Below are 19,712 nucleotides of genomic sequence, written 5' to 3'. Positions count from 1 at the left end.
ATTGGGAAAAATCGGTTCAGATTTAGATATAGCTCCCATATGTATTTTCGTCCGGTTTTAAGTAAATGGTTTACCAAAGTACCTATATATCTTTCGATTTTCAAGAAATTTGGCACAACGTAATGAATTAGGTCTAGAATGATTTGTGTTAAGTTTCGTGAAAATCGGTTCAGATTTAGATATAGCTCCCATATATATCTTCGTCCGATTTAAGGTAATTGGTGCACCAAAGACCCTATATATCTTTCGATTAGCACGAAATTTGGCATATCGTACTGAATTGTGGATATAATAAAGTGTGCTAAGTTTCATGAAAATCGGTTCAGATTTGGATATAGTTCTCGTATATAGTTTCGCCTGTTTTTAGGTAAATGGTGCACCAAAGTCCCTGGAAATCATTCGATTTGCACGAAATTTGTCATAGCGTACAGAATTAAGGCTACAATGACATGTGCCAAGTTTCGTGAAAATCGGTTCAGATTTAGATATAGCTCCCATATTTATTTTTATCTGATTTTATGTAATTGGTGCACCAACGTCTCTGAAAATCATTCGATTTGCACGAAATTTGTCATAGCGTACAGAATTAAGGCTACAATAACATATGGCAAACGGTGGTGAAGGGTATCATATAGTCGGCCCAGTCCGACTTTACTACTTTCCTTACTGGTTTTTAAGATAGCGCTCTGACATTTTGCAAAGTAGTCTTAGAAGTCTTAGGCCAATCGAAGTGGCTGGAATTCTCCCTACCAACAATTATTAATATTGACCCAAATTTCAGTGGATTTCCCATAAAACGATCCCCTCCCCAATATTGGTATTTTGACGTTTGTTTTACAGTTTTTCCAAACGAATTGCCTTTAATTTGGTATTTCATTGTATACTACATATCCGTACCAAACAATTACTAATATTAATATTAATATTAATATTATCTAGCCATCAAATGTTAACCAGGCCCTCTAGAAATTTCATTTTGGACAAAGAAAGAGTCAAGTGGTTGAACACGTATGAACACACTCTTAGCATTATTTTAAAACACTTTTAACATTTCATATAGTTATTATTTTAATCCACGATAATTATATTTATCGGCATTCACATATTTTTGCCTTGATCCTTGTTACCACCACACAAATAATTTTTTCCATTTCATTAATAATTTTCTCACGTTTTTGCAAAACAAAAAACATAAATCCAAATAAAACATTTCCAAGGACACCAAAAACACATCATTTTGCCATATTCAAATTTATTATTCAACTTTAAGATTATTAATGTGGTCTGTGGCAACGTTCGCGAGTGTCAAAAATATTTAGGAAAAAATTTATAAAAATATATATTCACAAAACTACACTGACCATTTTGAATGGCAGCTTTTGGTTTCCTCTGCTCCGTTTTTATGGTTAATAAATTGTTGGCTGAGATTTTTTTTCCGATTTCTTCACTTAATTCGCGTTTAATGTCGAGTTTTATTTCTTTTTTTTTCTTCTTTTGTAAATCTCAGGTAATTAACTACAAAAAATATGCAAATTAAACGAAACAACGAAGAAGATGAAGGTGTAGGAAATCCGCGCACAACTGTGGTTGCCGCTGGTACAATTAGAACTGTTTAGTGTTTGTCTGGCAGCGCACGCATTTATAGTTGAAACACAATTCAGAATAACTAGCCGAGCCATGGCAGATCGCAATTCAGTCAGCCAGCTAGTCAGTCAATCGCCAAAAAGTTCACAGGCAAGATGCTCAAACGTTAGAAGATTATGACGTTAAAGCGTCAAATAAGTCAAAGAAGTAAGCCATACCGGCAAATGGGTTTGCGCTTCATTCCGCACCACACAACCCGTAATACCTTGTTCGTAATGATAGACACAAAAATACCGGCTAGCCAAGTTCAGACCAAAATAAACTGTCATACAACATGTATGTGTCGGCTGGCCAATAGATAGACGGGTGGAGTCTATACCCCCTCCACCCTTATGCCGCATTGCTGCTTCTTTTTAAGTGTTAAATCGACAAAAGTAATATTTTGATTATAAATCTGCGCCCACAATATTCAAGCAAAAAATAGCAGCAGCAACAGTAAATGAAATAGAAGTCTTCACAACCAGCACGGTAACACCGAGCTGGTTCGGAATAGTAAAAGACGCGATAATATCCATAAAATGGATGAGTTGTGCATGTAATCACTGACAAGCTCTATACGTCTATTCCATCATCATTACCCCTAGCCATTATCAAACCCATGAGTGTAAATGGCGTTGCCACCATCACCCTCATCCAATGCCACAATTTGACAACTAGAATTGCAATTGCATAGATTATTTACTTTTTGGATTATATTACTCTTAGGATTGATTGATTCAAATTATTTAGGAATTTTAGAATTGTTGTTTGTCAGATTTCATGCACCCTACACTCAATCTATCAGAAAATGGAACTATATCGAAAGCAAAAAGGTTTCTCATCCAAGAACCCGAAATACCATATTACCCATATGAGGGCAGCGCCCTAAAATTGTCTACATAGATCCATGTTAAATCTTTAACCGAATTTTACATCGAAGAGTATATTATTTGGCTACGGAGTTGAAAAAAGCAGCGTATAGGGTAACCCTGATTGATTGATTCAAATTTTTTAGGAATTTTAGAATTGTTGTTTGTCAGATTTTATGCACCCTACACTCAATCTGTCAGAAAATAGAACTATATCGAAAGCCAACTGGTTATCCCCTCAAGAACCCGAATTCCATATTACCCATATAAAGGCAGCGCCCCAAAATTGTCTACATAGATCCAAGTTAAAACTTAAACCGAATTTTTCATCGAAGTGCATATTATTTGGCTACTAAGTTGAAAAACGCAGCGCATAGGGCAACCCTGCAAACAGTACCAACACACAATGTAAGAGAGAATTATCGGGAGTAAAGTAGAGAGGTGATACGTATTTTCAGAAAAAAGAAGAAAGAATAAGAAAAACGTAAGCGGGAGCAAATCGATGTGTACAGGAGTCTGAATAAGAGTCTGTAGATATGGAGATGGAAACCTGGTGACAGATACAGATTTCGTGTTGAGGATTTGGAAGGAGCATTTTCCAAAGCTTCTAGTATCAAAAAGTGGCGGTGAAGAAGATATCCCGGAACCAATAAGAAGATATCCGGAACCAATAAGAAGATATCCCGGAACCTGGCGGCAGACACAGATAGCGCGTTGAGGATCTGGAAGGAGCATTTTGCAAAGCTTCTGGTATCAAATAGTAGCGGTGAAGAAGACACCCTAGAACCTATAGGAGATAGAGGTATAGATTGTACACCACCTAGCCAAGATGAGGTCAGAATAACAATTAATCGGCTGAAGAATAATGAAGCAGCAAGGGTCAATGGATTATCACCCGAACTATTCAAGACCAGTGGTCAGATGCTGGTCAGGAGCATGCACCAACTGGCTAGATGAATGCATCCCGACTGAGTGTAACCTCAGCATTCTGTGTCCCGTGCACAACAAAGGAGACAAGACGATATGCGCCAACTATAGAGGTATAAGTCTCCTTTCCATCGCTATATATAGCGATATCCAGCGTACTGTGTGAACGACTGAAGCCAATGGCCAACAACATTATTTTACACAACTAACGCCTGGCAAATCCACCATTTACCAGATTTTCACTCTGCGCCAAATCCTGGAAAATACCCACGAAAAACACATCGACGTACTGCGTACTGTGTGAACGACTGAAGCCAATGGCCAATAACATTATTTTACCCAACTAACGCCTGGCAAATTCACCAGTCACCAGATTTTCACTCTGCGCCAAATCTTGGAAAATACCCACGAAAAACACATCGACACATTTCACTCTTTCGTCGACTATATACCAGTTCGGCATTCCTACCAAATTAATACGGCTATACAGGATAGCTTCAACTGGCACAAGGTCAGCAGTTAAAATCCTCTTGGAACCCTTTAATGCCGAAAGAGAATTCAGACAAGGTGACAGTTTGTCTTGGGATCTCTTTAACATCCTGCTGGAAAAGGTCATACAACTCATGTTACCTACGCCGATGACATCGACATAATGGGTCGAACATTGCTAGCGGTAAAAGCGAACATTGCTAGCGGTAAAAGCGAACATTGCTAGCGGTAACAGCCACCTTTGAACGAATTGAGAAGGAGTCTGCCAAAGTGGGACTGGCAGTAAATGGCGAATAGATCAAGCTGATGGTATCAACGCGCAAGACGTCCAATAGACTCGGACCAACTGTGAATCTTGAGAACTACAGCTTAGAGGTAGCCAAAGATTTTATATACCTTGTTATCGCCATAAATAAAACTAACGACATCAATTTCGGAATTCGTAAAAGGATAGTTTTAGCCAACAGATGCTAATATGGTCTAAGTAAGCAATTTAAGAATACGGCCACCTCTCGCCAAACCAAACTCACACTCTACAAGACGCTGATATTATCCGTACTTTTGTATAGATCTGAAGCATGGGTACTAACACAAGCAGATGAGGCAGCTCTTGGAGTGTTTGAAAGGAAAATTAACTGAAAGATTTAAAGGGCCTATCTAAGTCGACGGTGAATATCGCCGTCGGATGAATCATGATTTGTATCATATATTTTCGGACATCGGCATTGCCAGACGTATCGAGCTGCAGCGACTACATAGGCCAGGCCATGTTGTTAGAATGGATGAAGGTGCCCAACAGAAAAGGCATATAAAAACCAGTAAGGGAAGTAGTAAAGACGGACTGGGCTGACTATATGATACCCTTCACCGCTTTATGCATATTGTACATATGTATCCTAACAATTTCATGTCAATGTTCCCTCGAAGAAACATACACCTTTCTGCAACCTATGCTAAATTTAGTTTCAATCGGGCAGATTTATAATCGTTTGCGTACAATGGAACAAATTTATGGAAATCGATTGATACATGCTACTCAGTTTGCCGCACTGTTTAAAATATAGCCTCAATCAGACAAACGTTCGAAATATATATCGTATGTTGTGCAAAATTTCGTGTCAATCCGACAAACAGGAATTTAGTGCACCATTTACTTAAAATCGGACGAAAATATATATATGTGGGACCTATATGTAAATGTGAACCGATATTCTCGAAACTAAACACACCTCATTCTAGACTCAATTCAGTACGCTATGCCAAATTTGATTGAAATCGAAAGATATAAAGGGATTTTGGAGCAACATTTACATTAAATTGGGCGAAAATATATATGTGAGCTATATCAAAATGTGAACCTATTTTCAGATTCATCATAATTCTAGACTTAATTTAGTGCGCCGTGCCAAATTTCCTGAAAATCGAAAGAGGGCTTTGGTACACCATTTTCATTAAATCGGACGAAAATATATATGGGAGCTATTCCTAAATCTGAAGAGATTTTCTCGGAACTTAACTCACATCATTCCAGACTTAATTTAGTGCGCCATGCCAAATTTCGTGAAAATCGAAGAATATATAGGGACTTTGGAGCACTATTTACATAAAATCGGACGAATATATATATGGGAGCTATATCTAACTTTAAACCGATTTTCACAAAACTTAGCACACAGTATTCTGGACCTAATTCAGTACCCTATGCCAAATTTCGTGCAAATCGAAAGATATATGGGGACTTTGGTGGCCCATTTACCTTAAATGGGACGAAAATATATATGTGAGCTATATCTAAATCTGAACCGATTTTCTTTCTATATATGGGAGTTATATCTATATCTGAACCGATTTTCATTAAAATATATATGGGAGGTATATATATATATATATATATATCTGAACCGATTCTTACCAACTTCAATACCATTCGAAAATAACAGTTGAATAGAGTGCATACATTTTACAGAATGTAATAAAATAGCAAAGTTTATGATTTTTACAATATCGCGAGTGAAAGTTGTTTATGAAATTACTTTCCATAAGTTTACCCTTAATTAATGCCCAAAACAGACGAATAGACGAATCAATTGTTCTCAAGACTTGAAATATCTTAATCAATTTATTGCGTTGGTGTTAATTAGAATGAATACGTAATAAAAGCGATATAAATTGAAGTGGCGTAATAAATTATATAATAGTATAAGCGGAATAACTTCTTTCGTTGTATTTAAATAAATTATATTGTGTAAATATAAGGGATCGATATGTTATCTAAATATATTGTTCCTATATGTAATCTTTGATAGAGGTCAATGACCAGCTGCTGATTTTTCTTACATATATTTCAAAATTCAATTGAAATAGAATTCAAGTATACTTTTTTCGTCATTCTTAACATGTTAGGTATTGAAACCTGAGTGTACTGAAAATAACAATTTTATTATTACTTTATTTATCACAGATAATTAAGAATTTGCAAATATACGAATTCACATTTAAATGAAAAAAATTAACAACCGACATGCATAAAAACTAATGAGCAAAACACATGGCGATGACATAGATGGGTTGGGTCGCATCACAGGTACCCTTATCAATTTCATTATGAAATATTAATACTTATATTATACATGTGTTTATTATGAAATATTCATAACGAAGGTCAAGTGAAGAAGCTTTTTTATGAGGCCATTTTAAAGGGCATAACTCTAGTTCAGTAAAAACGATCACTTTTTCTGATTTTTTTTTTTCCAGAGGTAGGTATTTTTACCTAATTATGGGGATATATTTTATTGGGGTCGTACCCTGTTACCCGGCTATTTGACCGGAAGTTCGGGTACGGGTACCCGGTTCCACGGATCCCTTTAATATAAAATGGGTATAATTTTAAAGCTTATAAAAATTCCTTTTCATTGAGTGATATGTAGGGGTTATCTCAAAGGGTCCACCCTACACTCAATATGTCAGAAAATTACACTATATCAAAAGTAAACAGGTTATCCCCTCAAAGGCAGCGCCCCAAAATTGTTTACATAGATCCAAGTTAAATCTTAAACCGAATTTTTCATCGAAGTGTATATTATTTGGCTACTAAGTTAAAAAACGCAGCGCATAGGGCAAACCTGCAAACAGTAGCAACACGCAAGAGAGAAAAGGATAGAGGTGAAACGTATTTTCAGAAAAAAGAACAAGAAAAGAAAAAGAAAAACAAAGGGTCCATCATTCGAGTCAGGATTGGATAGGACCATAATGGAACCAAATTCGACTCTTGGGGAGTTTTTCAAAAAATCGGGACCCAAACCCCAGTTTTTGAATGTATCTCCAAACAATTTAAGATAACAACTTCATATCACCACTCAATGGAAAGGTATTTTTATAAGCTGATAAAATGATAAATTTTATATTAACTGGATGCGTGGAACCGGGTATCTGTACCCGAACTTCCGGGTCAAATAACCGGGTAACCTGGTACGTCCCCCAAAAAATATATATCCCCATAATAAGGGTAAAAATACCTACCTGTTAAAAAATTCAAAAAATTCTGATCTTTTTAATTAAACTAGAGTTGTTCCGGGTTATATATGGGGCTATAATAAAACGGAGATCAATATTCATATTTTTCGGTAGTGATATTTGACAAACAACCCTGAAACATGGGTCATTATTAATAATTTTTGGTGCGGATATGTGTTACTCAATGAGAACCCAAAATACCAAAAATTTATTTTTTTCAATCTTCTGACTGGCTTCTCATTTTCATCGAGCATTTATTTATCGGTTAATTAACGGGGGGATATACAAATTAGTCACGTCTGAATATATGTATCTTCAATTCATTATTTGTTCTAGTTCATGCAAATTATTTTCTTTCTACTTTTGGTTTATATGAACATTTGTGTTACCATTAATATAATATTATCGTTTTTTCTTCTAATGCATTTTATAACCATAACAAAAAAGAAACAAAACAATTATCATTTACTCCGGCATCTATCAGCTACCACTGATGATGACAAATGTCTAGACATTGCTGAGTGATTGATTGATTAATTAATAAAGCGGAAGTCGTCACACAAAAAATATACTAAATATTTTCGTAGCTTCCGATTAATGTCTATTTAGTCGTATTTTGTTTAAACTGTTTTTCTTGAGTTATTTATAGCCTAAAGTTCATGGAGGTTATTGGCAGACTTTAAAACATACCAAGACATTAGGGGCTTATTTATCACAGTTCAGTTTTATGTGACAAATATGGGGGTATGTTGAAAAGAGGACCGATGTCTATGATTATTGGTAGGGATATTTATGGCGAGAAGACTTGCTACTCAAACTCGATTCTATGCGGTTGAAAAATGTGCTCAAAGTACCGAATATTTGGAGTAGACTATAACAAAGTGGGAACCAATATATCCCATTTTTAATACCAATGTAATAGTAGTTACAATGTATGTCCATTTTGCAAAAAATTGTGATATCAACAAACGTATAGGGGCATCCGCGGAATGTTTTGGGATGTTGAATGACAAATGACAAAAATAATTAGAATTGAAGAAATCTAATTTTATGTTGCACCATTATATTGGAACATTCCCAAAAGTGCCATAGCTCCACCTTTCAGTGAGTTTTTTCCAATTCACACATAGTTCGAACTGTCAAATTAACTCTCAAGCATGATTTGTATACCCTCCACCATATGGTGGATCAGAAAAATTTTGTATGTCGATTTACAAATGTCCGTCTATAGAAATCACGATAGAGATCGCAATATTTAAGATAGAGCTTTGATATTTTGCACAGACATTACTAGTACTCCTAGTATGTTTTATATTGGTCAACGTTTTGTGGTAGCCCCATATAATTCCATTGGCTATCAAATCTCAATACCAAAAATATCAATATTAATCTTCGGTTTATTATGTCTCCACTTAACATTAGCCCCTCCATTAGATATTTTGAGAATTTCAATCATCTTTTTCTTACGCATTTTTATACCCTTCACCACTCTGTGGTACAGAGTATTATGTTTTCGTGCATATGTTTGTAACAGGCGAAAGGAATCGAGATAGACCCATGGTTCCTTTTGAGAATGTACATAGAATCACTTTCTAAGTCGATAAAGCATTAGGCCTAGATTGATATATGCCATGTTTAGTTGAAATCGATTCAAATTTAGATATAGCTCCCATATATAGTTTCGTCCGATTTTATGTAAATAGAACCATGGGGTTTTGTCCGATTTTATGCAAATGGTGGAAATGGAGGTGCCTATGTCTGTTCGCTTTACATGAAATATTGCATAGGCGTTTCAGGTTCATTTTAGTACATCAAAATGATGTACTAAGTAACTAAATCGAGCCTTAGAATAACGTGTAGGGGATTTTGGTTCGATATAATTTTGGAAAGCGCACTGTATTGCGGCATTCCAAGTGACAGATACCACGATTGCTCAAATACGTATTATGTCTTTGTGCATATGTTTGTAACAGGCAAAAGGAAACGAGATAGACACATGGTTCCTTTTGAGAATATGCATAGAATAACTTTCTGAGTCGATTTACGCATGTCCGTCTGCCCGTCTGTCCATGTTAAATTGTAAACAAAGTACAGGTCGCATTTATGATCCGAATAGGATGAAATTTGCCATAGGTCACTTATTTGGCCCAAGGACGAACCCTATTGAAATTGAGAAAATCGATTCAGATTTAGATATAGCTCCCATATATATTTTCGTCCGACTTAATGTAAATGGTGTACCAAGGTCCCTATATATCTTTCGATTTGCACGAAAGTTGACACAGCGTACTGAATTAAGCCTAGAATGATGTGTGCTAAGTTTCAAGAAAATCGGTTCAGATTTATATATAGCTCCCATATATATTTTTGTCGATTTAAGGTAAATGGTGCACCAATGTCCTTAAATATCTTTCGATTTGCACGAAATTTGGCACAGCGTACTGAATTAAGCCTAGAATGATGTGTGCTAAGTTTCGTAAAAATCGGTACAGATTTAGATACAGCTCCCATATATATTTTTGTCCGATTTAAGGTAAATAGTGCTCCAAAGTCCCTAAATATCTTTCGATGTACACGAAATTTGGTATAGCGTACTGAATAAAGTCTAGAATGATGTGTGTTAAGTTTCGTGAAAATCGGTTCCGATTTAGATATAGCCCCCATATATATTTTTGTCCGATTTTAGGTAAATGGTGAACCAGAGTCCCTATATATCTTTCGATTTACACGAAATTTGTCACAGCATAATGAATTGGGTCTAGAATGATGTTGTTTCCTGAAAATCGGTTTAGATTTAGATATAGCTCCCATATATATTTTCGTCCGAATAAAGAAAAATGGTGTATCAGCGACTCTGATATATCTTTCGCTTTCCACGAAATTTAGTACAGCGTACTTAGTGGAGTCTACAATGGTGTGTGTTATGTTTCGTGAAAATCGGTTCAGATTTAGATATAGTTCCCATATATATTTAAATATAGTTCCCATATATATTTTCGTCCGATTTAAGGTAAATGGTGCACCAAAGTCCCTAAATATAAATTGAGCCTACAATTATATGTGCTATGTTTCGTAAAAATCGGATTTAGATATAGATATAAATGGTGCACCAAAGTGCACATATATATATTTCGTAATGAACTTAGTGTGACCTATAAATTAGATATAAATGCTGCATCTTATTCCCAAGGTGGGTCCGATTGGCACAAAATTTTGCACAACTTATTAAAGTTGTTATGAGAAGTTTTGTTAAATTGCTTCAGATTTAGATATAATTCCCAACTATAGTTTCGTCAGATTTTAAGTTAAATGTGCACCAAAGACCCAAAGTTATTTAGTTTATATAACCTTTATAAATGCGATGTCTGTTAAGTTTCATCTGTTGAATATACCCAAAGTGGTGAAGGGTATCATATAGTCGGCCCCGTCTGATTTTACTACTTCCTTACTGGTTTTTGTATAGACTAGAATAGAATATCAGCCTCCAAAAGCCGAAATACAAAACTTCGATGAGAAACTGAGCCTAAAACCTGAAGGAACATTTTGTTAAGCTTCTGGCATCAAATAGTAATGGTTAAAAAGATACACCAGAATCAATAAGATATGACGGTATAGATTGTGTACCACATAGCCAAGATGAGATCAGAATAGCAATTAATCGGCTGAAGAACAATAAAGCAATAGGTGCCGATAGATTACCAGCCGAACTATTCCAGATAAGAGGTCAGTCGCTGATCAGGAGCATGCACCAAATGATTATAATAATTTGGCTAGAGAAATTCATACCCAATTATTGGAACCTCAGCATCCTGTATCTCGTGCGAAAAAAGGAGACAGGACGATATGTGTCAACTGTAGAGAAATTAATCTCCTTCCTGTCGCATAAAATTGCTATCCAGCGTGCTGTATGTACGACTGAAGCCAATGGTCAGTGATCTTATTGATCGTATCAATGCGGCTTCAGACCTTGTAAAACTTCGCCAGATCCTGAAAAAGACCTACCAAAAACACATTAACACATTTAATCTATTCGTCGACTATAAAGCCGCATTCGATAGCCCAATCCGCTCATAGGTGTTTAAAGTCTGCAGACTTATGTTAAGAATAACTTTATCTGACACAAAGTCAGCAGTTAAAGTTTGGAAATGAACTCTCGGAGCCCTTCAATACATCCTGCTGGAAAAGGTCATACGAGATGCAAATGTGAACAAAATGGTACACTGTACACCAAACAGCATATGTTACTCGCCCACGACATCGACGTAATGGCTCGAACATTACGAGCGATAACAGCCACCATTGAACGAATTGAGAAGGAGTCTGCCAAAGTGGGACTGACAGTAAATACCGAGAAGATCATGTTGATGGTATCAACGCGTCCAGTAGACTCGGACCAATTGTGAAAACTACAGATTCGAGGTAGGTAGGTAACAAAACTAATAACATCAACTTTGAAATCCGGAGAAGTATAGTGTTGGCCAACATATGCTACCATGGTCTGAGTACGCAACTCTACAAGACGCTGATACTACCCGTGCTATTATAAGGATCTGAAGCCTACGAAACAGCTCTTGGGGTGTTCGAAAGAGAAATTCTTCACCGATCTGCGTTGACGGTGAATATCGCCATCGAATCAATCATGGGTTGTACCATCTATTCTCCAACATAGACATAGTCAGACGTATCGAGCTGCAGCGACAACCTTAGCTAGGTCATGTTGTGAGAATGGATGCGGATGCCCCAGCACGAAAGGCATATAAAAGCGAGCCAACTGATGGTTTACGCAGAAGAAGATGGTCGCGAATTCGATGGAAAGGTCAAGTGAAAGACAAAATTTCTAAAAACATGGTCTTTCAAATTAAAAGAGCTGAACAAAAGGCCGACGTGCCTGGAAATCTTTTTTAAGCTCGGCTTACGAAACAAATGTTCTGTTACAAGCCAAATTGGCAGTAATTTGTAATTTGGGATCTCATAACGCTATCACCACATCTCCACACTAAAAATTATTAATATTGACCCAAGACGGTATTTTTAAGGATTTTGGTCACGTTTTCCACCGAAATGGCTGCAATTTGGTGTTTTGTATTCTCACTGGCTGTCAAATCTCACTACCAAAAAATATTAATATTGATCTTCGTTTTATTATAGCCCCATTAAAATATTTTACATTTGAGCCGATATTGTATTTTACAAATACAATCACTATGGCCTGCAGCAAATACAACCACATTACGCAGAAATGTATATTCATTCTCTCATTAATTGTGACCCACAAGGCTCAGATTAACACTTATGCATGTATCAATTTGAAACATCTGCTACAACAATTAATCAAAATTCTTGGAATTATTTTAGCACTAATATGCGTGGCATATTAAGAACACATGTTTTTTTCTCGATTTTGGTTTTTGTTTTCAATGTCATTAATAAAACGATCAGTCCAAAGGCGACGAAAACTGAAATTCCCGTTTCTATCTAGTCAAAAATTAATTATTTCCTTTTAGTTCTCAAAATGAAAACCACATTTTGTATTTTATTAATTAATTAATCAACAAAATATTCCGGTCAATTTATTGAATTATTTTTTAGTTATTTTCCTTAAGTAAAGTTATTAGTTCTATTCAGTTTGATGAACTTTTGTCATCACCATCTGAAGTTGATTGCATTAATTGGCAAACATTATAAATGTCTATTGCCATTTATTTTGAAATTTCAATAAAAATTATTTATTATTTAATAAGAGAAACACACGTATAAAACAAGTTTTCGTTTATAATTTAATAACCCAAAACATAAAATGTGTAAAAATTGGCAATAAAATGATCGAATCCGTATTTCGTTTATTGTTCAACTAATAGCTGAAGACTAAAATACAATAAAAACCTTTGACGTGACTATATTGAAAATAAGAAGTGATTTTTATGTTTTGTATTATAGGAAAAAATAGTTGGCACATATAATCGTAAATTTGATATACGATGAATAGAACTCACGTTAGTAGCCAAACAAGTCATAATATACAATTTTATTGCAGGTTCTTTTTTATTTTGTATTGTTAGAAGTTATAAAATAATTTTAATTTTTTTTCTTTTAATAGTTCAATAATTACACTGTTCAACACAAAAAATAATTACCGGGAAATTCCAACAGATTATGAAAGAGGGGATAAAAACCAGATAAAGTGATCTATACAATTAAATATACCTTAGGTATACGAAAAAAATTCAATTAGGGCGAACTGCCATGACTTAAAACCGATTTGCGAATTCTTATTTAGTCTTTTATATGTCTGGTCACATTGACAACACAAATTATCTTCTGACGTCATTTGACAATTCTATTGGAAAGTTTGACATTTTCCAGTATAAACGTACTCCGTACAGTTTGACGTACGGCCATGTGTTGTGTTAGTTACAGTGACTGAATTAAAAGTTACCAATGAAACAATTCAGCCAATTCGTTTGCAAAATCTGTCCAAAATCTTCAAAAAAGACCGAGTATTGGGGTATACCGTTATATGGGGGCTGCCCTGAAACTTGGGTCTATATTAATAGTGTTTGGTACGGATATGTGCTATACAATGAGAACTCAAAATATCAAATTATAGCCCATTTGGTGGAAAAACGTTTCCAAAATCCCTAGAACGTCAAATATTTAGGGGTACTGTTGTGTGGAGGCAACCCTGTAACTTGGTTCAATACTAATAAATTTTATACCGATATGTGTTATTCAATGAGAACCCAAAACATCAAATTACAGGCAATTCGGTTGAAATGGTGTCCAATATCTCCAAAATACCGAATATTGGGGGGTACCGATTAATGGACGCTACCCTTCAACTTGGGTCAATATTAATAATTATACCCTAAGCCTTATGACTAATAAGAGTATATACACTTTGATAGGGTGAAAATGTGCCTCATCGAAATATTGATTTTAAATCACATATTTCGTTGGGCCAAATCCGTTTCAGAAAATTTGGAGTCGGACGTGTATACCGTCCGTCCGTTGTCTGTCTGGCTGGTGCACACAACAACTCTCGAAGGGAATAATCGATTTCATTCAAACTTTGCATATCTTAATATTTCTTCAAAGCATAGTTTAAGTTCGAAGATGGGGAATATCAGTCCACTCCTTGTGGTGCCATCCCCACAAAACGGTCAAACATTTTCTAAAAATTAATTTTATAATAACATGCAAATGGACCATTCGATTTTAACGAAACTTTGTACAATATATTATCTTTACAAAACCAAGAACAAGTAGGAAGATGTGACCCATTGGTCCACTCCTACTTGTACCTCCCCAAAAAAGAGTCATAATTTTCAATATTTATAAATTCAATATCAGGCTAATGGAGTGTCTGATTTGAATCAAACTTTATACAACATATTATGTTTATCAAGCCTAGATCAAGTCCGAAGATGGGACCCATCGGTCCACTCATTCTCCCATTCAAAGAGTCAAAATTTTTAATATTTATGAATCCAATATCCGGCGATTGGAATGTCCCATTTGAACCAAGCTTTTCTAAACCTGTTATCTTTACCAAGTCTAGATCAAGTCCGAAGATGGGACCCATTGCTCCACTCTTTCTGGTATCTCCCACACAAATGGTCAACATCCTCCGCAAACCATAGGGTGATTATGTATACAGGGTAAGATTAAAAAAACTGCAACCAAATTCAGACTGCTGTCATTTCTAAGCCACTCGTCCGAAAGCTGTTAAAATTTTTCCAGTGACACAAGCGCACAAAAGCATTTTGGTAAGAATTTTCCAAAAAAAGTTATTCGTGATGGAACAGAAAGAAAATAGACTGAAAAGAGCTAAAGAGCATGGCCGAAAGTGGTGAACTGCCGAAGTTGATCGTGTTTACTTGCCAAAGAGGTCAGCTGAAAATGTGAACCTTCGATTGGCGACCAGAACTCAAGCGCCGGCCATGGTGATGGTGTGGGCCGCCATAACAGCCGATGGTAGCTCTTCGCTCGTATTGATCGAATATCATCAGAATAAATGCTGAATATTATCGCGAAAATATTATGGAGGATGTATTAAAGCCGTTGACCACAGATCTTGTACATTCCAACAGGACCATCCTGAGTGGACGCGCCAACCAAGAATGGTTACAAAACGAGGTTCCTCTCTTCATTTTCAGCGCACAAAGGCGCCAACATCTCCTGATATCCGTTGGACTATTGTATCTGGAGTATTTTGGGAAGCAAGGTTGGCACTAAAAAATACCAAAGTGTCGATCAATTATTGCAAGCGCTTCGCCGGGAATGGGCCAAAATACCGCAGAGCAACAATCGGGCAGCGTGTGATGGTTTCATTGGAGGCCATAATTCGCGCCAAATGTGACCAATACGAATAAATCTAAACTTATTCTAAAATTTTACGCTATTTCCGACATTTTTGCTTTCATTCAATAAAATTTAAAAAAAGTGTAAAAATTATGGTGCTTGACTTTGTTTCAGTTTTTTTTTCAGTTTTCGGGCTACACCGAAACGTGGACCGATATATGTCATTTGCAATACCAAACATCCTAGGCGCACTAGCAATGCCTATCTTAAATATTGCAATCTCTATCGTGATTTCAACTAAATCGACATAGAGTTTATTCCAATCAAGAATAAATATTAGGGATGTTTACAAAAATCGCGGTAGGATTTTTTGTGGCATCCTCTTTAAATTTAGCATTTTGTTAGATTTCGTAGACTTTAATCGTATACTCAAAATCCAGTTATGCTACAACGGGCTATTAGTCCTATCCCTTTCATATTCCCTACACTGCTTAAATTTTGAAAAGGGATCTACACATAGGCGTCGGTGGTGTAATGGTCAGCATAGTTGCCTTCCAAGCAGTTGATCCGGGTTCGATTCCCGGCCGACGCATAATATTTTGTTGTATTAAAATTATTTCTAAAAATGCATCATAGTATTAATATTTTTATTTATTATTATATGTTTTATTATTATTTATTTTATTCATTTATTTTTGATGCACGAAATAAAATTAAAGTAATAAATTAAAGCTGATCTTTTGTTTAAGGAAGGGATTTTAATATTGGCATAGTCTCACTAAAAGGGATATGAAACCATTTTTTTTTTTAAATTTTTATATGGATTTTTAGTTAACTTTTAAGGGATGAATAGATTAAAGGGAGAGAGAGAAATAGAAAACGCATGAGGGTCTGCGTATTTAGATTTGTCACGCATAAGCCATCAGCTGCGGTGTCCGAGTGGTTAAGGAGATGGACTTGAAATCCATTGGGTTCTACCCGCACAGGTTCGAATCCTGTCCGCAGCGTAATTATTTTTGATTTATTTTATTTTTATTATTTTGTTAGAAAAAACTACTTGAAGTGGGACGGACATATTGAAGAAATACAAGTAATTCTGTATTTTATATGCAATTAAATTCATTATTTCCCCACAAAATACAAATCTTGATCTAATAAATTAGAAGTGAGGTCGAGGGTTGTCATAGTCTTGTAAAATAATTTTTGAACGGATAAGTTAACGAGGACAACTCGCCAGCAATGAAAAAAGCATATAATTTCGAGATTTATGATGATGATTCAAACAAACTACGTATCTACGATCAAAAACTATAGATGTCTTTCTTAATCCGAACCCAGCCCTCTTATAAAAATATTACTTGTTCTTGAATTACAGTTCATAATAAAAGAAGAATGGGTCAAATTCCACACATTTAACGATCCTTATGGGTATAAAATATTAACATCAAATAATTTCTGATTTTATTAGATTAACTGTTTCTTTTTTTTTTTAATTTACTGTAATTAAAAATCAAATTGTATTCAAGGTTTCCACTTTAGTTGGTGTTAATTACTTCAAACATATAATATTCAATATAAAAACAAAATTATAATACAATAGAAAATTATAAAAACTTCAAAATTGCCTATCAAAACAGCATCCATATTGAACTGATACTCTCATAGTTATTAAGTCATTAAATTTAATCTTCAAATTCACAATGCTATTATTTCTTTTTGTTATTTTTTGATTCAAAAAATCATCATCACCAAACTAAGAAAAAAATAATATGAAGAAATCACAACAAACAATTTTTTTTTTCAAAATAGGCATCTATTGTTGTAGGGTAAACATTAAAAACTAACCTAGCCCAAGCCATAAATAGTAAGCAAGACAAACAAGATCAAATTCATAAACAGTGGAGTGGAATGGAAAATGTATTTGCACATGCTTTTTTTTGTAATTAAAATTATTCAAATATTCCATAGATGCGCCATAATGTACGCGTTCAAGTCCTTAAAATACCGAATATTAATGGGTAGCCCCCCAAAACTTGGGTCATTTTTAATAAGTATTAGCAATGTGTTTGCAAAATTTCAGAGCTTCAACTTAGATATTGCGATCTCTATCGTGATTTCAATAGGCGGACGGACAGACAGATCAATCCAACACCCCAACAATGATCCTAACTCAAATTTTTAAGATTTCAGCACTATAATTTCACCCAAAAATCAAATTGTACCAAAGTTAGTACCATTTAGTACCCATCAGTATGAATGAAAACTACATCCATACAACAATCCTACACTCCAATAGTAACGTAATTTCCACATTAGTACAATTTTCTAAAACTACCTTTATATCGCTACACTCCGACGTAATGTAATTTTTATTTCAAATTTTAAGAATCCAGCATGATCCGTTTCTATAAATTCAAATTGTACCAAATTTTCAAAACTAGTTCCTTATATCGATCCTACATCTCAACATTGATTCGTATTCCAAATTTCAAGTTTTTAGCTATATGCATTCACATGCTACGAAATTGCACTATCGGTTCACCCAAAAGTAAAATTGTACCGAAGTTAGTACCATTAGCACCCATAAGTATGAATATAACTACATCCATACACCAATCCAACACTGCAACTGTTCACCCAAAAACACATTTGGTACTATTTAGTTCACATTTGTAAAAATTTCTGAAACTACCTACACTCCGACGTTAATGTTAATTTCAAAATTCAGGATTTCAGCATCATCCGTTTCTCTAAATTCAAATTGCACCAAATTCAGTACCGTTTAGTACTTTTCGTATACCTCAAGCGTGATTCGCATTTCAAATTTGAAGTTTTTAGCACTATCCTATTCACATGCTACGAAATTGCACTATCGGCTCATCCAAAAGTAAAATTGTACCAAAGTTAGAACCATTTAGTACCAATAAGTATGAATGAAAACTACATCCATACAACAATCTAGCTCTCCGTGTTCGATATACTCTGAATGTAATGTTAATTCCAAAGTTCAGCATCAACTGTTTCTCTAAATTCAAATTGTACCAAATTTAGTACATTTTAGTACTTTTCGTATACATGAGTACCTTAATTCGCATTTCAAATGTCTATCCGTTCATATGCTACGAAGTTGTAACAAATTTAGTACATTTTAATACTTTTCGTATACTTATAGTTAGAATTTCCAAAAACCCTTTGGTACATCTATCCTACACACCATCAGTTACACTCTATCCAAATTTTAGAGTTCTAGCAACACCGGTTCGCAAAATACAGATGGTACCACATTTAGTACTTTTCGTGCCGTTTTAGTACGAATTTCCAAAACCCAAACTTATCTGACACCTTTGATCCAAAAGATGATAATCGCTTGCTGCCAAGTCCGGACTGTATGGCGGATGCATTAAAACTTCCCAACCAAGCTTCCGAAGTTTCTGGCGAGAAACTGCAGATGTGTGTGGCCTAGCGTTGTCCTGGTGGAACACGACAACTCTCCAGTTGGCCAATTCTGGTCGTTTCTGGCAAATTCCTATCTTCAATCGGTCCAGAATTTGACAGTAGAGATCAGAATTTAGCGTTTGGCGATATGGAAACAGCTCATAATAAATAATCCTCTTCTAGTTCCACCAAATGCATGTCAGAGCCTTCTTGGCCGTCAGTCCTGGTTTGGCCACCGTTGAGATATTTCACCGCTCTTTGACCAAGATCAGTTTCGCACAGGGTTATCGTATGTGATCCATTTATAGCGTACTGAATTGAGTCTAGAATTACACATGTTAAGTTTCGTGAAAATCTGGTTGGATTTATATAGCTCCCCTATATATTTTTCGTCCGATTTTATGTAAATAGTGGATCAAAGTCCCTATATATTCTTCGATTTTCACGAAATTTGGCATGGCGTACTAAGTTAGGTCCAGAATGATGTGTGTAAAGTTCCGAGAAAATCGGTTCAGATTTAGATATAGCTCCCATATATATTATCGTCCGATTTAA

At 35.3% G+C, this 19,712-nt stretch overlaps 2 non-coding genes across 2 annotated transcripts; both read left to right on the top strand.

Annotated features, from left to right (window-relative positions):
* The first annotated feature begins 16,242 nt into the window (after positions 1 to 16,242).
* Positions 16,243 to 16,314, top strand: Trnag-ucc (transfer RNA glycine (anticodon UCC)). Its single transcript has one exon. It is a non-coding gene; the product is annotated as a tRNA-Gly (tRNA).
* A 333-nt stretch (positions 16,315 to 16,647) lies between these two features.
* Trnas-uga (transfer RNA serine (anticodon UGA)) lies at positions 16,648 to 16,729 on the top strand. The gene has a single exon. It is a non-coding gene; the product is annotated as a tRNA-Ser (tRNA).
* The last annotated feature ends 2,983 nt before the right edge of the window (positions 16,730 to 19,712 follow it).

Source organism: Musca vetustissima, unplaced genomic scaffold (genome assembly GCF_032173495.1).
Source record: "Musca vetustissima isolate MV318-11 ecotype Yass unplaced genomic scaffold, APGP_CSIRO_Mvet_v1 utg10790, whole genome shotgun sequence".
Lineage (NCBI taxonomy): Eukaryota > Metazoa > Arthropoda > Insecta > Diptera > Muscidae > Musca > Musca vetustissima.
Note: the sequence above shows the minus strand (reverse complement) of the source record. Positions and strands in the feature narration are given on the sequence as shown.